The sequence below is a fragment of the Fundulus heteroclitus genome, unplaced genomic scaffold (assembly GCF_011125445.2).
Source record: "Fundulus heteroclitus isolate FHET01 unplaced genomic scaffold, MU-UCD_Fhet_4.1 scaffold_63, whole genome shotgun sequence".
Lineage (NCBI taxonomy): Eukaryota > Metazoa > Chordata > Actinopteri > Cyprinodontiformes > Fundulidae > Fundulus > Fundulus heteroclitus.
The window spans coordinates 313,627-334,778 of record NW_023397066.1 but is presented as its reverse complement, the minus strand read 5'-3'; the positions used below and the strand labels follow the sequence as shown (position 1 = coordinate 334,778).

General features: G+C 43.2%; 1 long non-coding RNA gene across 1 annotated transcript; it reads left to right on the top strand.

Moving 5' to 3' along the window:
- On the top strand, nt 1-5,884 carry LOC118561448. The gene is made up of 3 exons (XR_004930054.1): nt 1-333; nt 449-516; nt 5,651-5,884. It is a non-coding gene; the product is annotated as an uncharacterized LOC118561448 (long non-coding RNA).
- Nucleotides 5,885-21,152: the final 15,268 nt, after the last annotated feature.

Sequence of the window (21,152 nt, the reverse complement as noted above, 5' to 3'; positions counted from 1 at the left end):
CCTTCTGTAACATACATAAAATGGGGATGCCTCTTTAAGAAAACAGACGTTAAGGGAGCTAGGTAGTCTATCTAGCCAATAGGAAGTTAAGTTTCCAGTGTCTATCCACCAATGAGAATGCAGACTGCCCCTGTAGGTCCCGCCCTGCTTGCCCATGTTTGCAGCAATATAGTGTGATCGAGGGAGATCGGACACGAGGACGAGACTGCTGAGCTGTGCAGCGTCAGAGTCTGTGTTAAGACTATTATAGTATTACACACGAATGAAAAGACGAAGCTTTTTGCAATTGAAATTGCTGTTTATTATCCAAGTTCTAATCTGGAATTAGTTGAGGTGAGTTAAAAGGCTAAACTTTATTTTTTTCTGCCGAGCATTAGAGCTACTTTGTTAGCCTTGCTAGCGCTTATGGCTAGTAGTTTCATATAAGTTCATTCCGCTCTCTGTTCAGCTGAAGTGTCCCACCTGTCTGGACTCGAAGCCATCATATTGTTGTCCCAAACTGATGCATTGAGATCGGTGAGCATATTCTGTGCTTTTCATTAAGGTTTTGTTCTGTTTTTCCACATTATTGTTGAATAATAGCCTTTATTTGAGCTATTTAATGATTCAAATGTAAACTTTTACTGAGTTTGGGTAAAATTCAATGTTTTATTATTGTACTTGAAAAAATATGTTACAATTAGAACAAAATGTGAATTGAAAATGCAGTGAAATACTGCATTTTGGTAAAAAAAAACAACTGTTTATTGCAAGTTTGAGTAACATAATAAATTGATGTCAGATATGTCTATGGAAACACGAATTGAGGATTAAAGTTAACACAGCTTGATAAAGATCCTATTATTGTGCTGGTCCTGTCTGTTGACAGGTCAGGTTTTTTTTTTTTTTTTTGTTACGCTGGATCGTTCCTGAGGTGGATTCCTCAAGAGACTGATGGCGAGCCTTCCCACCTGGACTTAGAAAAGGAACTGGCTTCCTCCTTTTGCATTTGGAGTTCTGCTGCACCCTGCGGTGTGGTAGGCCTGTGTCACTCAAATCTTCACGCAGAGTTTGTTATGCACGAGACTACTTACTGACTTTTTCCATTTTTTTCGTTTCATTCTGGGACTTTGGACATAAATTTTATTTTGGACGTAGTAACAAACTACTGTGTAGGACACTCTCCTCATGTGACTGATGTTGAGTCCAATCTGAATGTGAACTGAATTTGAATAATCTGTGATCTATTAAATTTCAGAATTTAGATTAACAGGGTGCACCCAAAATAGATAAAACCAGAGAAGTAGCACTTGGCCAAGTGTTCATATTATTTTATGTATTTTATTGTGTTGAATTTATTTTCATAATTGTTTGTCTTTTACAACTGTTTGTTAATTTGATGGTTTATCTCACTTAAGCAGTCGTTCGTTAAAACCATCCAACTGCCTCCGTTGTCATTTAAACACCCTCACTGTGCTCCGATAGCTGAACCTATTGGCCCATTTATCTAAAATACATAGGACTCTTCTCTACTGTGTTACACTTCCACAATGAAAAAAGCATCACTTTTCTAGTAAATTAAACCCAAAACTAATATATTAAAATGTAAATAAGTCAAGGTTAAAACACAAATATCTGCGCTGTGGTAAAAGCAAATACTAAACAATAGATTCTTCTTCATAGAAGGTACACCTGGTCTGGTGTTCTGTTAGCTGTGACATCATCAGGGGAGGCAGATCATCCACTATTACCATCTAACATAGAAAGTACTCCTGGGTCAATGTGAGCTTCTGAGCTTTCTGTGTCTCTGCTCTGTCTTCTCTAACATAGAAAGTACTCCTGGGTCAATGTGAGCTTCTGAGCTTTCTGTGTCTCTGCTCTGTCTTGTCTACCATAGAAAGTACTCCTGGGTCAATGTGAGCTTCTGTGCTTTCTGTTTCTCTGCTCTGTCTTCTCTAACATAGAAAGTACTCCTGGGTCAATGTGAGCTTCTGAGCTTTCTGTGTCTCTGCTCTGTCTTCTCTAAGCCCCAGTGGGTGGAGGCAGATGAGCGTTCACACTGAGCCTGGTTCTGGTTCTGCTGGAGGTTCTCCTCCCTGTTAAAGGGGAGTTTTCCTCTCCACTGTCGCTTCATGCATGCTCAGTATGAGGGATTGCTGCAAAGCCATCAACAATGCAGACGACTGTCCACTGTGGCTCTACGCTCTTTCAGGAGGAGTGAATGCTGCTTGGAGAGACTTGATGCAACCTGCTGGGTTTCCTTAGAGAGGAAACTTTCTCACCAACCTGGAGGATCTGATGGAGTCTGACTTTGGAAAGAGACTTGAGACGATGTGTATCACGAAATGGAGCTCTATAAAAAAGATGAAATTGAATAGATTTGCTCTGTTTCTGTACATCCCATAATTAGCCCTCTGTTTATTTTTATTTTTCTTTTCTCTGGTCATAATTGCAGCTCCTGCTGTATTTTCCTCTCCAGCAGAGTCCCTCCTGCCTTTTGTCTCTCAGGTTTCTTTCAGCTGAAGTTCTGGTTTTCTGACTGAACACAAACTCCGAGTTCTGACTTGATATAATCTCACAGCTGCAGGCTGAAAACATCAAGGCGGTCCTTATGCAGGTAGACAGGTAGAGCACACCTCAGCTGCCTGCTGATTGGCTCCCCTGGAGTGGAACACACCAACCAGGGCTCATGAATTTAAACCCAACAGCGACTGTTTCTGCTCACTGCAGCGGCCTAGGGCTGAAACGATTCATCGAGTAACTCGAGTAACTCGATTACAAAAAATCCTCGAGGAAATTTATCTGCCTCGAAGCTTCGCTAAATTTATTGTATTGTAATAAGCAATGCTGTTAAATACGCAGCACACTGGTCTAGCCGGAGGGTTTTTGTGTTGCACAACGCTACCACTTCCGTTAGCGCCTGGAGCACATGTGCTAAGTTTGTAGCTATGGAGGGAACCGGAGAATGCTCAGAAGGAGAACCCCGAAAGTAGGGTGACCAAACGTCCGTATTTCCCGGGACATGTCCGTATTTCACGTCCTGTCCCGGGCGTCCCGGTTTTTTTTTATAAAGTGAGGAAATGTCCTGTTTTTTTAAATTACCTTCATTGGTACGTCACGCTGCGTGTGACGTAATCCCTGAGCCGCTTCAGTGAGGGCAGCCCTGTTATTAATCAGAAGATAGAGTCCTCCCTCGCGCTTGTCGGCCGCGCTTGTCTCCCCCCCCCCCCCCCCCCCCCCCCCCCGCGTTTGCCTTACAAATCCCCCCCGCTCGGCCGCGTTAGCCTTACAACCCCCCCCCCCCCGGTCAGCCGCGTTTGCCTTACAACATCCCCCCCGCCCCCCAAACCCCCGCCCCCCCCCCCGCTCTGAGGTGTCCTGGTTTTCCCAAACGAAAATATGGTCACCCTACCGAAAGCGACAAAAAATGTCAAAAGTTTGGGAACATTTTAGACTAAACAGAAAGGACAACACAGCGCAATGCATCCACTGCAAAGCAGAATTGGCGTACCACAACAGCACGACATCAATGTTGCAGCATCTGAAGAGAAAACACCCGCTACATGCATCCAACTCGTACACGGTTGCCAACAGGTAACGTTTATGTTCTCTTTGCTAACTACGTTGTGAGAGAAATTATGCAGGACTTAATGTAAGTTTGTTAATAAAAATACGCAGCAACAGATTACAGGCATAAGCTGAAAAGCATTTATTTAATGGTGTCTTTCCAACCTGAAAAGTTACAATCTTTTCTTCTCGCTACTGTTATGTATGAATTAGAAATTTTTGATTAATATTTTTTGTAGTAATTCTATATTTGTTTATACCTAAGCAATCAAGAATAAATAATAGCATCGTTTTAATAAAAATAGCAACATTTTTGCATTTTATCATGACTAGTTAAGGCTGCAGAACTCTGTACAAACTCAAACCTTTACATTTTGAGTAAGAGTTTATTTTTTTCCTAACATATAGATTACATTCTGTTTTCCAATACATAAAAAACCATTTCACTGCATTTAGATTTTTCTGTGATGGTTAAAAATAATGCTTTTAATTAAAGCATCCTCAAAACTCACACATAAATGAAAGCCTTAAATCCATAAATAAAATAAAACTGAAACTAAAGCTGCTATCATGGCAGATGAGCTGTCAGTGCAGATTCCATCTTAATAATATTAAATGTTATAATATCCAAATTAGTGCACTTGAAATATATTTAATTCATAACAAGGAATAAACAAATAATCATTACATTGTGCTTCTTTGTTAAAGAGTTAAATGAGTTGTTTACTTAGTTCTTTTACGTGTATGTGTATTACTCACTGAAGATAAATACATAAACTAAAAGCTGGAGTATAGACATTTTTATAAGCATATTTGTGAGCCTGCCACTTTATTATTTGAATATAATTTAATATCTTAGTATAACTTTTCTTCAGGTTAAAGCAAACTACTGTTACAAGTAAACTTTCTAAACTACAAACATTTAACTGTTAGGGATGCTCAAAAAGGAGATATTGGACTGATCTGGACTAACTGGTGTTATTGCAGATTTGCCAATAGTTTATTTTATAATTTTTTTTTTATCCGATTACTCGATTAATCGTAAGAATAATCGATAGATTACTCGATTACTAAAATATTCGTTTACAACAGCCCTACAGCGGCCAGCCAATCACAGAGCAGCAGGTCCACATTTAAAAGTGGCTTTCACTGACTTCTCTGTCCTGTGCTGAGTTCAGGAACCTTTTCCTGCCTGGAGGATTCATGCATTCTCTGAAAATGTTCTGGTTGCACTGAAGCTGAGTAAAATAAAGCAGAGGAAGACTCTGCAGACCCGGATCAGAACCAACTACAGGTACATTTGGATCAGACACAAGGTGTGCACCGACCCACACCATAAAAAAACTGCTTTCTTCAGCATTTCTGTCCTTCAGTGAGAACGGAGTCTGTTCTACACCAGAACATCAGGCCTGCAGCAGATCCAGCCTCAACTTCCGCAACTTTCTGCAGACACGCGTCCTCCTTATGGCTATGAGCTCCATTTCTCCTCAGTGCGGTGCTGCCATCTGGTGGTTGAAGTCAGAGTTGCAGCTGGTTTCCTCTTTTCAGTTCAGCTTGTCAGACATTTAGTCCAATTAATCCTGGTCATTAAACTATGCAGTTAAATTAAGATTATAATTCATTTTTGGTTAAAGGGGTTCTGTCCCAGCTAATAATAATAATAATAATAATAATAATAATAATAATAATAATAATAATAATTGTCACTGCAGCATTCCAATGAAACTCGTCCTCTCCATCTAACCCTCCCTTGGGGAGCAGTGGGCTGCCACTCTGCAGCATCCACAGAGAAATCTGGGGCTGAGGGATTCAGAGTCTGTGGGAATTAAACCAGGAACCTTACAGCTTGTCCACCACTCCCCTTTATATCAAGTCTCTGGCTCCATCTGACTACCACTGATTACAGCTCCTAACTGCTGTTCCTTGACCTTTCATGGGGTCAACAGTCAGAACTCCATCGTGGGGAGGAAAATCTTCAGACTCCTGTGCCAATTCCGGACCTCCTTTAACTCTGACGCCTTTAAGTGACATGGATGATTCTGGTCAGATCGGGGCCTACAGCGTTCTGATAATGAACTATAAAGTGTGCTTTCTCTTTTCTCAGGACATTTTCGTTAATTTCTGTCAGGGCAGCCAGCTACACCAGGGAGGATCCAGCTATGTGCCCAGAGACCCGAGGCCCAGGGGCCCCCTGCGTGGCCCCGTCAGAGCCATGGGGCCCAGGGCCTGTGGAGCAGTCATCAGGAGTGGATCAGCACACACAGCTGTTGTGATGGATGGGGACATCCCCAGTGATGGAAAACATCTGGAAAAAAGAGAACCTGGAGAAAGAAAAAGAGCTCAGGGAGGAACTGGTAAGAGGCTGTAAGTTTATTTATATATATATATATATATATATATATATATATAAAATTAGTGATTTCTCTGGATACTTCCGGCGGCGCCCCTGGCGGCAGCAGCCGAACACAGCTCTGTACCAACTCGCGGACTTTTTGCATAAAAATGCATAAAAATGCCGCCAAACTCGCTGGAAACCACTCATCTACCCAGCCGATCAGTACTTGACCGCGAGCGCCTGTTGGAGTTACGATCAAGTTGTGTTTTTGGACTTTTAAATACCACGCTCCACTGCTTACGTGACTGTGGCGTCCTACGGAGACCAGCCCCGGAGGCCTGTGAAGCGGCGGCCTCGACGAGCAGCTCACGCCGGAGGAGAGCGACGCGGAAGCGGTGTAGCCGGCCGAAGAAGTGCGGGTGCCGAGGAGGCTTAGCAGGGAGGCTAAAGGCTAACCCATTCAGACCGCCGCTACCATCCATCTGGCTTTCCAACGTTCGCTCACTGGACAACAAAATGGACCATTTACAACTCGAGCTCTCTGCAAAGAGAGAGTTCAGGGACTGCTGCGCTTTCATTCTGACCGAAACATGGCTTTCATCATCAATCCCAGACAACGCCGTTAGCCTGGAGGGGCTAGCTACCTTCCGCGCCGACAGACAGACAGAACTCTGCGGTAAGTCCAGAGGAGGCGGACTCTGCGTTTACACCAATAACACCTAGTGTAAAAATGCTAGATTAGTCACAAGTCTCTGCTCTCCGGACATTGAGCTTATGATTATTAGATGCAGACCTTTTTATCTGCCTAGAGAGTTCACTGTTATCATCACAGCGGTTTACGTGCCTCCCAGCGCTAATATAAAAGAGGCCATGGGTGTTGTGTATCGGACAATCTCTGAGTTATAATCTGCACACACAGAGGGTGTTTTCATCATTGCTGGGGATTTTAACCAGGCAAATATGAAAACTGTTCTCCCTCATTTCTACCAACATGTGGATTTTGCAACTCGGGGAGAGAACACTCTAGACTTAGTCTACACAAACATTAAAGGAGCATTCAGAGCAGCCCCCTGCCCCACCTGGGCTCTTCAGACCATCTCTCTGTGATGCTAATTCCTGCATACAGGCCCCTGGTGATCAGAGCTAAACCTGCAGTGAGTCAGGTGAGGGTGTGGACTGAGGGAGCAATGGAGGCGCTCCAGGACTGCTTTGAGTGCTCTGACTGGAACATGTTTAAAGCTGCAGTAACTTATGACGACAAGATCAACATTGATGAGTACGCCATGACTGTGTCAGCCTACATCAACAAATGCATTGAGGACGTCAGCACCACCAAGACCATCATCACCCGAGCCAACCAACGACCCTGGATTACTGCGGAGGTCCGTCAAGCGCTAAAAGCGGAATTCAGCCTTCAAGTCTGGAGACAAGGAGGCACTGAGGACAGCAAGAGCCAACCTGAACCGTGCCATCAGGTTAGCAAAGCGGAACCACAGTCAGAAAATCCAGGACCTTTTCCATGACGCCAGCAACACCAGGAGCATGTGGAAAGGCATACGGGCGATCACTGAATACAACACGCCCTCCCCCTCGGTGGGTGAAGTTGATGCTGACTTCCTCAATGGACTAAATAACTTCTTTGGGAGGTTCGAGGCACTAAACAGCACTCCAGCAGTGAAAGCTGCTCCCCATCAGGAAGAGAAGGTCCTCTGCCTTGACACCGCCGATGTGTGGAAGGCTCTAAGGAGAGTCAACCCGCGGAAGGCCCCAGGCCCCGACAACATACCTGGGCAGGTGCTCAAGGAGTGTGCAGGTCAGCTGGCTGGTGTCCTCACAGACATTTTTAACACCTCGCTGGACCAAGCCACAGTGCCAGCATGCTTCAAGTCTGCCTCCATCATTCCGGTGCCAAAGAAACCTCAAGTCACCTGTTTCAACGACTACCGGCCTGTTGCACTGACTCCCATCATGATGAAGTGCTTTGAAAGGCTGGTAAAGGAACACATCGTCTCCAGTCTCCCCCCAACACTCGACCCGTTCCAGTTTGCCTACCGACGGAACCGCTCCACTGAGGACGCCATCTCCTCTGCTCTTCACCTGAGCCTAGCACACCTGGAGGAGAAGAACACGCACGTGCGGATGCTGTTCCTGGACTTCAGTTCAGCGTTCAACACCATCTGGTGGGAAAACTGGAACATCTGGGCTTCAGCACACCCCTTCAACTGGCTGCTAGACTTCCTCACCAACAGACCTTAGTCGGTCCGGGTCATCAGAACACCTCTGATGTCATCACCCTCAGCACAGGCTCCCCTCAGGGCTGCGTCCTGAGCCCCCTGCTGTTCACCCTGATGACACACGACTGCGTCCCCAGGTTCACCACCAATCACATCGTGAAGTTTGCAGACGACACAACGGTGGTGGGCCTGATCAGAGACGACAACGACCAGGACTACAGAGAGGAGGTGGAGCAGCTGGTGGGCTGGTGCAGAGACAACAGCCTGATCCTGAACGTAGAGAACATGAAGGAGCTCATCGTCGACTTCAAGAAGAACCGGCCTCACCCCGCTCCACTGCTCATCAACAACTCAGCGGTGGAGGTGGTCAGCAGCACCAAGTTCCTGGGGGTGCACATCACGGACAACCTCACCTGGACTGTGAACACCACGTCACTGGTGAAGAGGGCACAGAAGTGACTGTACTTTCTGCGGAGGATGAGGAGAGCCCGCCTGCCCCCGCCCATCCTCACGACCTTCTACAGAAGCACCATAGAGAGCATTCTGACTAGCTGTCTCTCTGTGTGGTGTGGAGGCTGCAGTGCCTCCGACTGGAAGAACGTGAGGAGAGTGGTGAGGACAGCAGAAGGGATCATCGGGGCTCCTCTTCCCTCCATAAAAGACATTTCATCGCAGCGCTGTGTGTCTCGAGCCCGTAACATCATCAGGGACGCCTCACACCCCCACCATGGACTGTTCTCCCTGCTGCCCTCTGGAAAGAGGTTCCGCAGCATCCGCTGCAGGTCCACCAGGTTCTGCAAAAGCTTTTTCCCTGCTGCCATCAGACTGTTGAACTGCTGAAGTACAAAAGTGTACCACACTAGATTCGCTGATTTGCACATTTGCACATTTGCACATTTGTATCGTATCCTGCAAAATTGATGCTGCACCTTAACCGGAAACGTACTGCAAAACTGTGTACAATGCAACTGTCTACTTTTAAATCACTGCTGCACCCTACTGCATATCTGTTTACATTTGGTTTTACATTGTTTACATTTCAACTGCCTACTGTTCACTGCTGCACTTTATCCGGAAGTAAACTGAAATTTATCCTGTAAGTGACTGCGATTGATCACTGCACTTTATCCTGTACTGTAATTCACTGCAAGGTATCCTGTAGAGTTACTGCAATATTTCTGAGCTGTGTGAAAACGAAATTTCGTTCTGTATGCACTCTGTGTATACAAAATGACAATAAAGAAAGTCTAAGTCTAAGCAAGTGGGGCACAAAAAATAAACTATTAGCAGCAAGTATTTTTTTTCTGTGATTAATACAACCTGACTGATCAATTTTAAATTAAACTGATAAATTAGCATAAACCAACAAACTAGAAGTGCCATTTTAAATAAGCTAAATGTAATTTAATCTCTATACATACATGTACAAATAAAGGCCCAGTAATAATGTTCATTTACATAAAAGAAAAGATCCACATCAACCCTTAAATGAGCCAGCAAGGACGACCATCACTATTGTTGCACACTTTCTGGCAGAATGTAAATGTGTTTTTTAACATCTCCACTGAAACCTTTGGAAGTTTCCTCCACGTTTCCGCTGATAAAATTGTGTCAACCAGAGCTTGTATCTTTCAGCCTTACTATGACTTTTCTATTCCTTTGCACTATTCATCTATATTTTATCGCTTTGAGTCGGTGTCTGTCTCTTCTTTAGAGGTCACAGTTGGTCATATGAGGCCCTCTGGTTCCCATCTCGCTTGATTAAAGAGGTTTTAGCTACTGTTGGACCAAGTGTACTTCAGATCATCAGCAGTAGTCTTTCCTCTGGTACAGTTCCAGGAGTTTTAAAGCAAGCATTTTTATGTTCCTTTCTCTCTGCTCTAATTTCAAGCCCATCTCCAATCTTCCATTTACTTCTAAACTCTTAGAGAAGGTTTTCTCCAACCAGTTGTTGCCATTATAGAGGACATTGTTATCATTGAGCCGTTTCAGTCTGGATCCAAAGCCCTTCACAGAACAGACAGCGACTCTGAGGGTGTTTAATGATATACTTTAGTCAACAGACTCTGCAAAGTTTTTTGTTTTAGTGTTTTTAGATTTGTCTGCTGCATTCATTGCTGTTGATCACAGTATTTTAATCTGTCGTCTTGAGCACTGTGTGGACATCAGGGGTGTTTCTACCTAACTAGTAGGAGTGTTTGTGTCAAAATTAACCACTCCATGTCTTCCACAGCTCCTCTTCCATATGGGGTCCCTCAGGGGTCAATCCTCGGCCCTCTCTTGTTTGCTCTTGACCTACTTCCCCTCGGCTCTGTTCTTAGGAAATATGGCATTTCATTTCACTGTTATGCTGATGACTACCAGATCTATTTCCCTATGGAACAAAACACTGGTCAGCCACTCACACCCTGCCTTTCTCTGAACTTCCTCAGTTTAAATGAGAACCAGACAGAAGTTACGTTGCTTGGAACGAGTTGCTGTCCCTCACCAAACGTAGATCTGGGCTCTCTGTCATTTTATCTCAGGGACCATGTCGCCAATCTGGGGGGAAAGTTTGACTCTGATTTTAAATCTGAGAAACAGATCAGCAGTGTTGTTCAGGAAAGTTTTCATCAACTCATCAGACAGCAAAGGTGAAATCAATCTTAGCTAGACCTGGTTTGGAGAAACTAGTCCCGTCTTCTATCGCGGTTCATCTTGACTCCTGTAACGCTGTATAGAGGCGTTAACCGGACCTCTCTGACCCGCCTGCAGCTTCTGCAGAACTCTGCAGAACTCTGCTGCTCGTCTCTTAACTCAGGCCTGTAGGCAGGAGCTTGTTACTAGTGTCCTTCACTGGCCCCATGTAGGCTACAGGATTAACTTTAAGCTTTTGTTTGTTTTTAAATGAACAACCTTACTCCACCATGTTTATGTGAGCTGATCCAGCCTTACTGCCCCCCCCCCCCCCCCCCCCCACACCTCGACCTCTTAGATCAGCTGATCAGCTGCTGATGGACCCTAAAACTGAAGCTCAGAGGTGACAGAGTATTTGCTGCTGCTGCTCCTAATTTATGGAATAATTACCACTGAGACTCAGACAGGCCTCTTCTTTTCCTGTTTCTAATTCTCTTTTAAAAACAAACTTTTATTTCCTGGCTTTTAATACACTGTGATCCTGTCGTGTATGGCATTTTAAAATACTCTTGTTGTGAACCTGGTTTTTAATTTTTGATGTGTGTGTGTGTGTGTATATTTTTTAACTGTTTTTTTTTTTTAACCTTTTCGTGTTTAAATGTGCAGCACTTTGGTCACTCTGGGTTTTTAAAATAAGATCTAGAAATAAAGCTGATTGATTTTGATTGGATGAGCCAACCTTGGCCGTAGGATTTGTGCCCCACTATGTCTACTGAGAGCGTACTGGGCACGCTCACTGTGATTTCAGATATTAATTATTTAAACAAACGTTGGTGGACTGACCCCGATAATAAGGCATGTGACCACGGGAAGCTGCAATCAAACCCACAACCCTTCTGACTGTGAGACGAGTTCTCCACCCATTAGGCATTTTGTGTCCAGGCCAGAGGAAGAGGGCCTCCAGTAGGAACCTTTCATTGATCCTCACTGAGGTCCAGCAGGAAGAGGAGCTGCACCAGGCCCAGCGTGAAGAACACATGGAGCGTTTGTTACATTCAGCCTGATGAAGGGAGGAGACGGACCAGAATGCTGCTTTCAGTCAAGCAGAACCTGTCCACAGAGTCAGAGGGAGACTGTTAGCAGCTGACATGTTTATAGCTGTGCTATCAGTTTAATTCTGCAATAATACCCCAACAACTGCTTTACAGGCTCACCCTGTCAGTGCACAGAGGCTACATTCACACTGCAGGCCTTAATACTCACTTATGATTTTTTTGTGAAATCTGACTTTTTTGCGTCATTGTTCACAATTTATGCGACTTGTATGTGATCTCCTGTGTGAAGTGACACTTACACCTTAAGTGTCCTGCATACGCAGTAGTGGACACGATGACGTCACACGTAGCAAACGTCCTCAGTGTTTGTAGAAGTAAACATGGATTATAATGCTGGCGCGCATCTTGTGATCTTTAATTTCTTTTCTAACTGGAGCTTTCTCTCCATTGACTTCTCTCCTCATTGTTTTCTGCTATGGGTGTTTTTTTTTCCTGCTTCTGCACAGCAGGATGCAGAATAGTGGCGTTTGTCGAGTATCAGTGATGAAGAGGTTGGATGAATGCGACCCGGCCGTACAGACACAGGTCGCATTTGAAAAGATCAGATATGTGTTGTTCAGACTTTCATGAAAAGATCAGATCCAGGTCGTATATGGGCCAAAAAAATCCAATCACTGGGTCACTTCAGGCTGCAGTAAATGTAGCCAGAGTCTCTGCTACGTTTTTGCACAATCTGACTTCTCTGAATCTTTTTGTGTCAAATTACATTAGTTTCATTGAATCTTTTATCATCAGGTGTTTCTTTCCAAAATGTGTCTGAAGGGTAAATTCTCCTGTCAGGGAGCCCAGTGTGTGCACTACACAAAGGAGTGAGAGGAATGTACAGTAACATTTTATTTACTCTCAGAATCTCAGTGTCAGTTTCAGTTGAAATCTCTGCATAACCATCTGTTCTGTCTCTCTTCGAGGTCAGTCACGTTTTTCTCTCCTCTCCAGCTCCTTGTTTTCACCCCCACCCTCTCCTGCTTCTGCTGCTATGTCTTGTCTTGTCTTGTCTTTCTGAGCACTTAACGCTGGATAAGACTCACCAAATGGCTCGTAATAATCTGGCACTGAACAGAGGTCTGATGCAGGTATAAATAGAAGAGTGCACAGGTGACCGGAGTTAAAAACTAATTACAGGGGATAGGGGGAACCAATTAAAGGAAGGGTGGTGACTGAAACGAAACCGAACTATTGGATGGTGACTGATGGCTGAAAGGTGAACAGATCTGACTGGTTAGTGACTGGTGACAGGGGAGTGACGGACAAACTGATTGGGTGGTGACTGAGAGGTGAAGTGAGCTGGCTGATTACTGGCAGGTGAACTGAGCTGAAGAACAGATACAATAAAGAAAGGATCAAAACAAAAACCCAAACCGTGAAAAAATTGATATCATTCCACATTTTTAAGAAGAACTTTGGTTCTCTTAGATCTGACTTAGACTTAGACAACTTTTTTGTCATTTTGTATGCGCAGAGTGCATACAGAACGAAAATTTGTTTGCATACAGCTTGAAAAATTACAGTGAATTGCAGTAGATTACAGGATAAGGTAAATTACAGGATAAAGTTACAGGATAAAGTGCAACAGTGATTTCACAGTACAACAATTGAAATGTAAACAATGCAGGACAAAGAGACAGTGTGCGATCAGTGTACAGGTGAGTATTTCTTAAAAACAATTTGTATGTGCAGAAATTATTTGTGCAAGAATGCATTTTAAAGACTGATAGTTCGGCAGCGTTTGTAATGCTGGATAAGGATGCAATGATACAAATGTGCAAATATGCGAATGTGGTACAGAGTCCAGTTATAGCTTCAGTAGTTCAACAGTCTGATGGCAGCAGGGAAAAAGCTTTTGCAGAACCTAGTGGACCTGCAGCGGATGCTGTGGAACCTCTTCCCAGAGGGCAGCAGGGAGAATAGTCTATGGTGGGGGTGTGAGGGGTCCTTGATGATGTTTCGGGCTCGAGACACACAGCGCTGTGATGAAATGTCTTTAATGGAGGGGAGAGGAGCCCCAATGATCCCTTCTGCTGTCCTCACCACTCTCCTCACGTTCTTCCAGTCGGAGGCACTGCAGCCTCCGACTGTAGAAGGTCGTGAGGATGGGCGGGGGCAGGCGGGCTCTCCTCATCCTCCGCAGAAAGTACAGTCGTTTCTGTGCCCTCTTCACCAGTGACGTGGTGTTCACAGTCCATGATGGTTGTCCATGATGTGCACCCCCAGGAACTTGGTGCTGCAGACCACCTCTTGGTGCTGCTGATCATCGTCAACTTCTTCCTGAAGTCAACGATGATCTCGTTCGTCTTCTCCACGTTCAGGATCAGGCTGTTGTCTCTGCACCAGCCCACCAGCTGCTCCACCTCCTCTCTGTAGTCCTGGTCATTGTCGTCTCTGATCAGGATCATTTTGGCGATGCTGATTGGCCAAATATTTATAAATCTTCCCTAGCAACAGTATACGATTGGCTATTTCGCTACACTTGTAGGGCTCCCTGAGTCACAGCCCCACAAGTGTAGAAGAAGAGAGTGGTAAAATGGACTGAACTTATATAGCGCTTTTCCAGTCATGCTGACCACTCAAAGCGCTGTACACTATAGCCACATTCACCCAGTCGCTCTCACTAACACGCACACATTTATACACCGAGACGCAGCTCGGTAGGCAACTTGGGGTTAAGTGCCTTGCCCAGGGGCACATCGACATGTGGCAAGGGGAAGCTGGAATCAAACCCACAACCTTCTGATTGCAAGACAACTACTCAACCCATCAAGCCACAGTCGCCCCACAGACATTTATACGAAATGATACGTCTGTTGGTGGAAATGCATTGTTAAATGATAGTCAATCAGTAGAAGTGTTTTAAGGCAAGGCAAGGGACAATGCAAAGTGCTTTACATGATTAAAATATAGCAAATTAAAACAGAATAAAAGCAAGTAGGAATAAAATGTAGATAGAAATTAGAACAAAGAAGTGGTGATTCAGTTAACTAGAACAGTTGAAGGCAATCCTAAACAAATGTGTTTTTAATCTTGATTTAAAGGAACTCAGGCTTTCCGCACCTTTACAATTTTCTGGAAGTTTGTTCCAGATAAGTGGAGCATAGGAACTAAATGCTGCTTCTCCATGTCTGGTTCTGGTTCTGGTTCTGCAGAGCAGGCTGGAGCCAGAAGACCTGAGTGGTCTGGAGGGTTGATGCCCTGATAACAAGTCTGTGATGGATTTAGGTGCTAATTCAGGGATTTATAGACTAACAGAAGGATTTTAAAGTCTATTCTCTGAGATACAGGCAGGGCCGGTTCTAGCCCTTTGGTTGCCCTAGGCGAGATTGAGTTTTGCGCCCCCCCCCCCCCCCCCCCCCCCCCCCTCACTTTTGCCGTGCGAAATACCAGTACTGTTTTCAGCATCTGTTTAGTGCTTCATTGAGTTGTGTTTACAGTTCCACAGAGTGCTGTGCGGTGAATTGTGCCTACAGTTGTGCAAAGTGTGTGTTACAAAATTGCAAATTGAGTGCAAAGCAGTGTTTGTTCTTTTAGTTTTGTGAACTCAGTGAGTGGATTTGCTATAAGTATTAATAGTTTTAGAAATTGTGCTATAAGAATCAAGGGTTGTGTTTAAGCATTCAGAAAAAAATGTAACTTAGCATGGAGTGATGCATAGACAACAAATACCAGAATTGGTTTCAGAACCTTTTCTTTTTTTCTTATTTTAAATAATTTATTACACACTCAAAGTTAGGACTGTGCAAAAACACTTTTAACCACTTTTAACACTTTTAAACACTTAGGTAAAGTATAACTAATAAACTGGATTTTGATGATTATTTGTACATCCCTTTTGAATACTCAATGCAGATAATCACTACAAAATATTTTATTTATATTAGTATCCTCCACCCATTCTCAAGCTAATAATATAGCACATAATTCTGCTGCATATATACTGAGATAATTAGATGTCCTTTTTGAAATAATCTTTGTCAGGAATCACCACTGCTTTACTAGTTGCTTCACTCTTTGTCTTTTTATTTTCATGTATCTAGGTCTACATGTGTTGTCTTTTACTTTCCTGTATCTTTTTATTAACTTGTGTGTAAATGCACCCCAGCAATCAAAAAAAATTGTTATGAGAAATTTTACCCACTGCTGCTTTTTTTTAGATGCTGCTAGTAGAGCTGGAGAAAATAAAAACTAGGCAGGTTGATGCAGCATCAGAGCCACCATCACTGACAAGTTAATTTGTGAAACCAACAAAAGATGATGCCATCAATCTCTTATTCAGTCGATTTTTAAAAAGACGATGGAATAATTTTATTAGTAATTGCTTATATTACATAATAACCACAACAATTTTGTTTACACGTATCTTTTAGATTTTATTCTTTCAGCTTGGGTATTTTTTTAACTGCCAACAGGTGACCTCTAAAGGTAAAGTCATCTTCATGTCCTGGGGGTGGGAAGTGGGCCCTTATACAGCTAACTGCACACGAGGGTATCACAGCCCTGGTATCTTTGCCTAAATAGTCCCAACACCATCTCACAAATTGTCTATAAGCTATATGTCTATACTGTTGCTTGTATTGGGACCAAGCAACCTGCAATGTCCAAACATTTAGACACACCGCTTCCATGCCAGGATGGTCTGTGTCAGGGATTTCTTCATCTATCTCCTCTCTGGCTTCTTCAATCTTAGCAACAACCAAGCCGATTTCCTGGCAACAGATGCACTCTCTCACAAAATCCGTTATTGGCAGTGAGAACAGGAACACCTAAAAAATAAGATTGATTAATTGTATATTTGTATATGAATTACACACCATAACTGATTTGCTAAATTCACTATTAATGCATTTATGGTAAGTTGGAAATTGATTTACATTTCAGGAAATATTTAGGCCTCAATATTATTCAGTGAATATTTTTGATATATTATTGACTTTTGTTATGCTAGTATGTAGGTAGGCTAAATATTAATGTACAGATACTGTTTATAAAATGTTGTCAAGTGATTCTTTATGATAAGTAGCACCTCATCATTGGGCCTAACCAGGCCATGGCATAAATTCATTTTTAGTTGTGAATAAATCCTCATTCATTTTAGTGATACATTTTGTCCTCATCTTTTTATTTAAGATAAGATAGACTTTATTGATCTCACAGTGGAGAAATTCGCTTGTCACGTCGGCTCAATAAAAGTGACAAAAGTTGGAAAAAGACCGATTATCTTGGCGTTTAAAATAACACAAAACAGCGCAAGAAGACCTCGTTTATTTATTTTTATTTTATAATTTTGTAGACAGCTGCCGATTGAACTAATGTTACAACCTTGATATGATTATATGCGTTGTTTTACCGAAAAATCAATTATAAGCGCCGTGAAAATGGCTGCAATGCGCGCTCCCGACAAAGGGGGGGTAGACTTTCACAGGGGAAGTGAATTTCGCAAAACACCGGCATTTTAGTCATTAAATATCTATGGTGCCTAAAAGAAAATGATGTCAACATACGAAAAAAATATTTTAACTGTGTAGTTAAAAGAAAAAACGTGTCCTACCATTCATCTAATCTCCTGACGTCCAATCTCCACTCCTTGTCCGACTCGCTGTTGTTCCTGTTCGTCTGCTGCCTTCTCTTCCTCTGAAACGTCTGGGTCGAACATGTGAGGCTCCAGACACAAATATTCTTCCTCGGATACATCAGAATGGTCTCCTGGTCGGAATCGCTCGGTTGAAGTAGAAATTTCGCTTTCAGATTTCCCGTTTTGGCTCTCGCATGTAGTGCAGTAATCCGCCATGTTGAGATGAACGCTCCCGTTCTGACGTCACGACTTCCGGGTTGGAGGGCGCTTGAAAAGTGATCAGAATCTTTTCCGATTTTCTCTTAAATGTGAAAAAGAAAATAAAAAAATTTGGTGGTATATTTATTTGTTCATATTTTGCTATATATATACGTAAGGTTAAGTTAAACTGATGTACGCTTCACAACCGGTTTAATTCGCTTTTTTTCTAATTCTATGATTAATGGGAAGTAAGCCTAAGGGCGACGCTAGAGGGCGCCCCCAACACATTTGTCGCCCTAGGCAATGGCGTACCGCGAGCGAGCTATTTTTAGAAACGTAACGTCACGATGACGTCACATCACGTGGTACGCAGTAGGGCAAGCTTGAATAGTCCTCCGCTGTTTCGCTGTAAAAGAGACGTGCGTTAGCCTTGGTTTTACTCGTTAAAACGACTGCTTTTTCCAAATCTAAGACCATGGTTTTTAAACATTGTTGCTATGGAACGTGCAACAGCGACTCGAGTTACGCTGATCGGCCGCATATGAAGGATGTTTTCTTCAAGACTGCCAAGGAGAAATGTGTACGCTTGGTACACCGGGGCGGTCGGCCTACACAACAGTTCAACCCAGAAAAAGTTACCAAATTCACGTACATATGTAGCTAGCATTTTGTTGGAGGAAAGGGCCCAACCAAAGAACATCCTGACCCAATTCCAGCGACATCAAGTAGTGAACAGGTAAGAGTATTTTGGTGGCCGACATGTTAATAAAGTAGCGCCTGCTACCATGACAGCATATAGGCTATCATGGTAGCAGGAGCTAACATGATAGCCTGCTACCAGGATAGCTTACTCAAAAACATTTCAAATAAGACAAACATTAAACATATACCGATCCCTGGACGGTGATTACAAACAAAAAAACGGCCGACGACGCTGTGACAAAGTGGGTGAGAACACCATTTGTCTGTTACATACATGTGGTAACATTCTGGTTTGTTTTGATTTAGCCATATTGTATTTAATCTTTAGTTTGCAAATATATACTATCCCGGCCGGCCGGGTTTGTTTATGTTTTGCATTTCTAATGATTATTTACTATAACATTGTGGTTTAAATCATTCAGTTTGTAATTGTTTTTTCAGTTATCTTGTGTATTTTATTTCAGTGAATTTACCTGATTTGTTACTTTACTTCCTGGAAATTAGGCCTTCCTGATGGAGGATTGGCACAGGAAGAGACCATCTGAAGAGGGGAAAGCAATAATCCATCCAGATTAAGTTTTGGGCATTGCATGCTGATATTTCAATTGTTGCATTGTTTCATATTCAGATAGTGCTGAATTGTATTGATTCAAACAATGATATGAAATGTATCAATTGTTTGGGGGTGCCTGGGTGGGAGAGTCCATCGGAGGCCATTTTGTCTACCTTGGTGGGGAAAGGTATAAAAGACAAGAAATTGAGAGGTTCTAGAGAGAGGGAGAGAACCAGGTCAGTGTAGCTGTGTGCACGTGACATTCATTTTGGTTGCTTTATGTTCAGTTTTGATCTGTTTAGCCATGTTAAACCTTTTTAGTTCTTTTTTTGAGATTTTTTGTAAATATTTTTCAACACCTTTTTTGTGAATAAAACCACCTGCTGCACTGGACATCTTTTGCCTGACTGCCTTCCTTTTAGCCACTTTGGCCAGGCTAACTCACAGAAGCCATGATCGCTGCGCAAGAAAAAACCCCCAAAGCTTACCGTTCGATCAACTCGGCCAGTTTTCCGGTCTTTTTAAGCCCTCGACACTCAAGCCATCGTTTGAGCTGAAGGTTGGTGTGTTCTTCGACAGTGCGACCAGTAATCCGTGCGCCTGGGACATCGTCTTGGGAAAGTTTAACGGCTGTAAAGTCGGTCATATCGCTGGTTCTGTTGTCCGTGTAATAGCTTGTTGCTACGGGCGTTCTCTACCTGTATGCCCTACCTAAGCAGCAAAAGGGGCGTTGCTCTTGAGTCGGTGACGTCACGTGCGCGGAACCCCATTGCCTAGCTCGCCTATAGCAATCGCCGGCCCTGGATACAGGGAGCCAGTGTAAGGACTTCAGAACCGGGTCCATGTTCTCTACTTTCTTAGTCTTAGTGAGGACGCGGGCAGCAGGTTCTGGATCAGCTGCAGCGTTCTGATCCACTTTTTAGGCAGACCTGTGAAAACACCGTTGCAGTAATCTATTCGACTAAAAATAAACGCATGGATTAGTTTTTCCAGATCCTGCTGAGACATCAGTCCTTTAATCCTAGAAATATTCTTCAGGTAATAGAAAGCCGACCTTGTAATTGTCTTTAGATGCTTTTGAAGGTTCAGGTCTGAGTCCATCACTACACCCAGATTTCAGGCCTGATTAGTGGTTTTTAGCTGAAGCGACTGAAGCTGTGTGCTAACTTTTGATCTCTCCTCTATTGGTCCAAATATTATTACTTCTGTTTTGTTTTTATTCAACTGAAGAAAATTTTTGCACATCCACGTATTGATTTCTTCTAGGCATTTACTCAGTGCCTGAATTGGTTCATAGTCACCTGGTGACATGGTGATGTAGAGCTGTGTGTCGTCTGCATAGTTATGGTAGCTGATGTTGTTTTTTATTATCTGAGCTAGGGGGAGCATGTAGATATTGAATAGGAGGGGACCCAGGATGGACCCTTGGGGAACCCCACATGTGATTTTTGTCATCTCTGATGTAAAGTTACCTGCTGATACAAAAAGTCCCTGTCCTTTAAGTAGGATTTAAACCAGTGGAGAGCTGTACCAGAGAGGCCGACCCAGTTCTCCAGGCGCTCTAACAGAATGGAGTGATCAACAGTATCAATGCTGCACTGAGGTCCAACAGAACCAGCACGGTGGTTCTTCCACTGTCTGTATTTATATGGATGTCATCAAACACCTTGATAAGGGCGGTCTCTGTACTATGGTGAGGAAACCTGACTGGAAAACGTCAAAGCGGCAGGTCGTTGTTAAGAAGGTGTTTAATTGTTGAAATACAACTTTTTCAATAATCTTACTGATAAAGGGGAGGTTTGAGATGGGCCTGTAGTTCTGGAGTAGAAGTTTGTCTAAATTGTTCTTTTTTAGCAGTGGTTTGATAATTGCTGTTTTTAGGGACTGGGGGAAAACACCTGACAGAAGGGACGTATTTATTATCTGGGTCAGATCAGACGCTATGACAGGCAGAACGTTCCTAAAGAACGCTGTGGGTAGAACATCAAGGCAGCAGGAGGAGGAACTTAGCTGCTCAATGATCTGCTCTAAGCTTTTGTGGTTTATTTCGCTGAAATGGGACATTTTATCAGGATAAGTCCCACCTGAATACGGCTTTGGTTCTAGAGTTGGTGTGGATGTACAAACTGATCCTCTAATTTTTAGGATTTTCTCAGTAAAGAAGTTATCAAATTCATTGCAGGCCCTGGTGGAGTTCAGAAGCCACGGACACAGGAGGATTTGTTAACCTGTCGACTGTTGAAAATAATACACAAGCATTATTAATGTTTTTCTTGATGATCTCTGA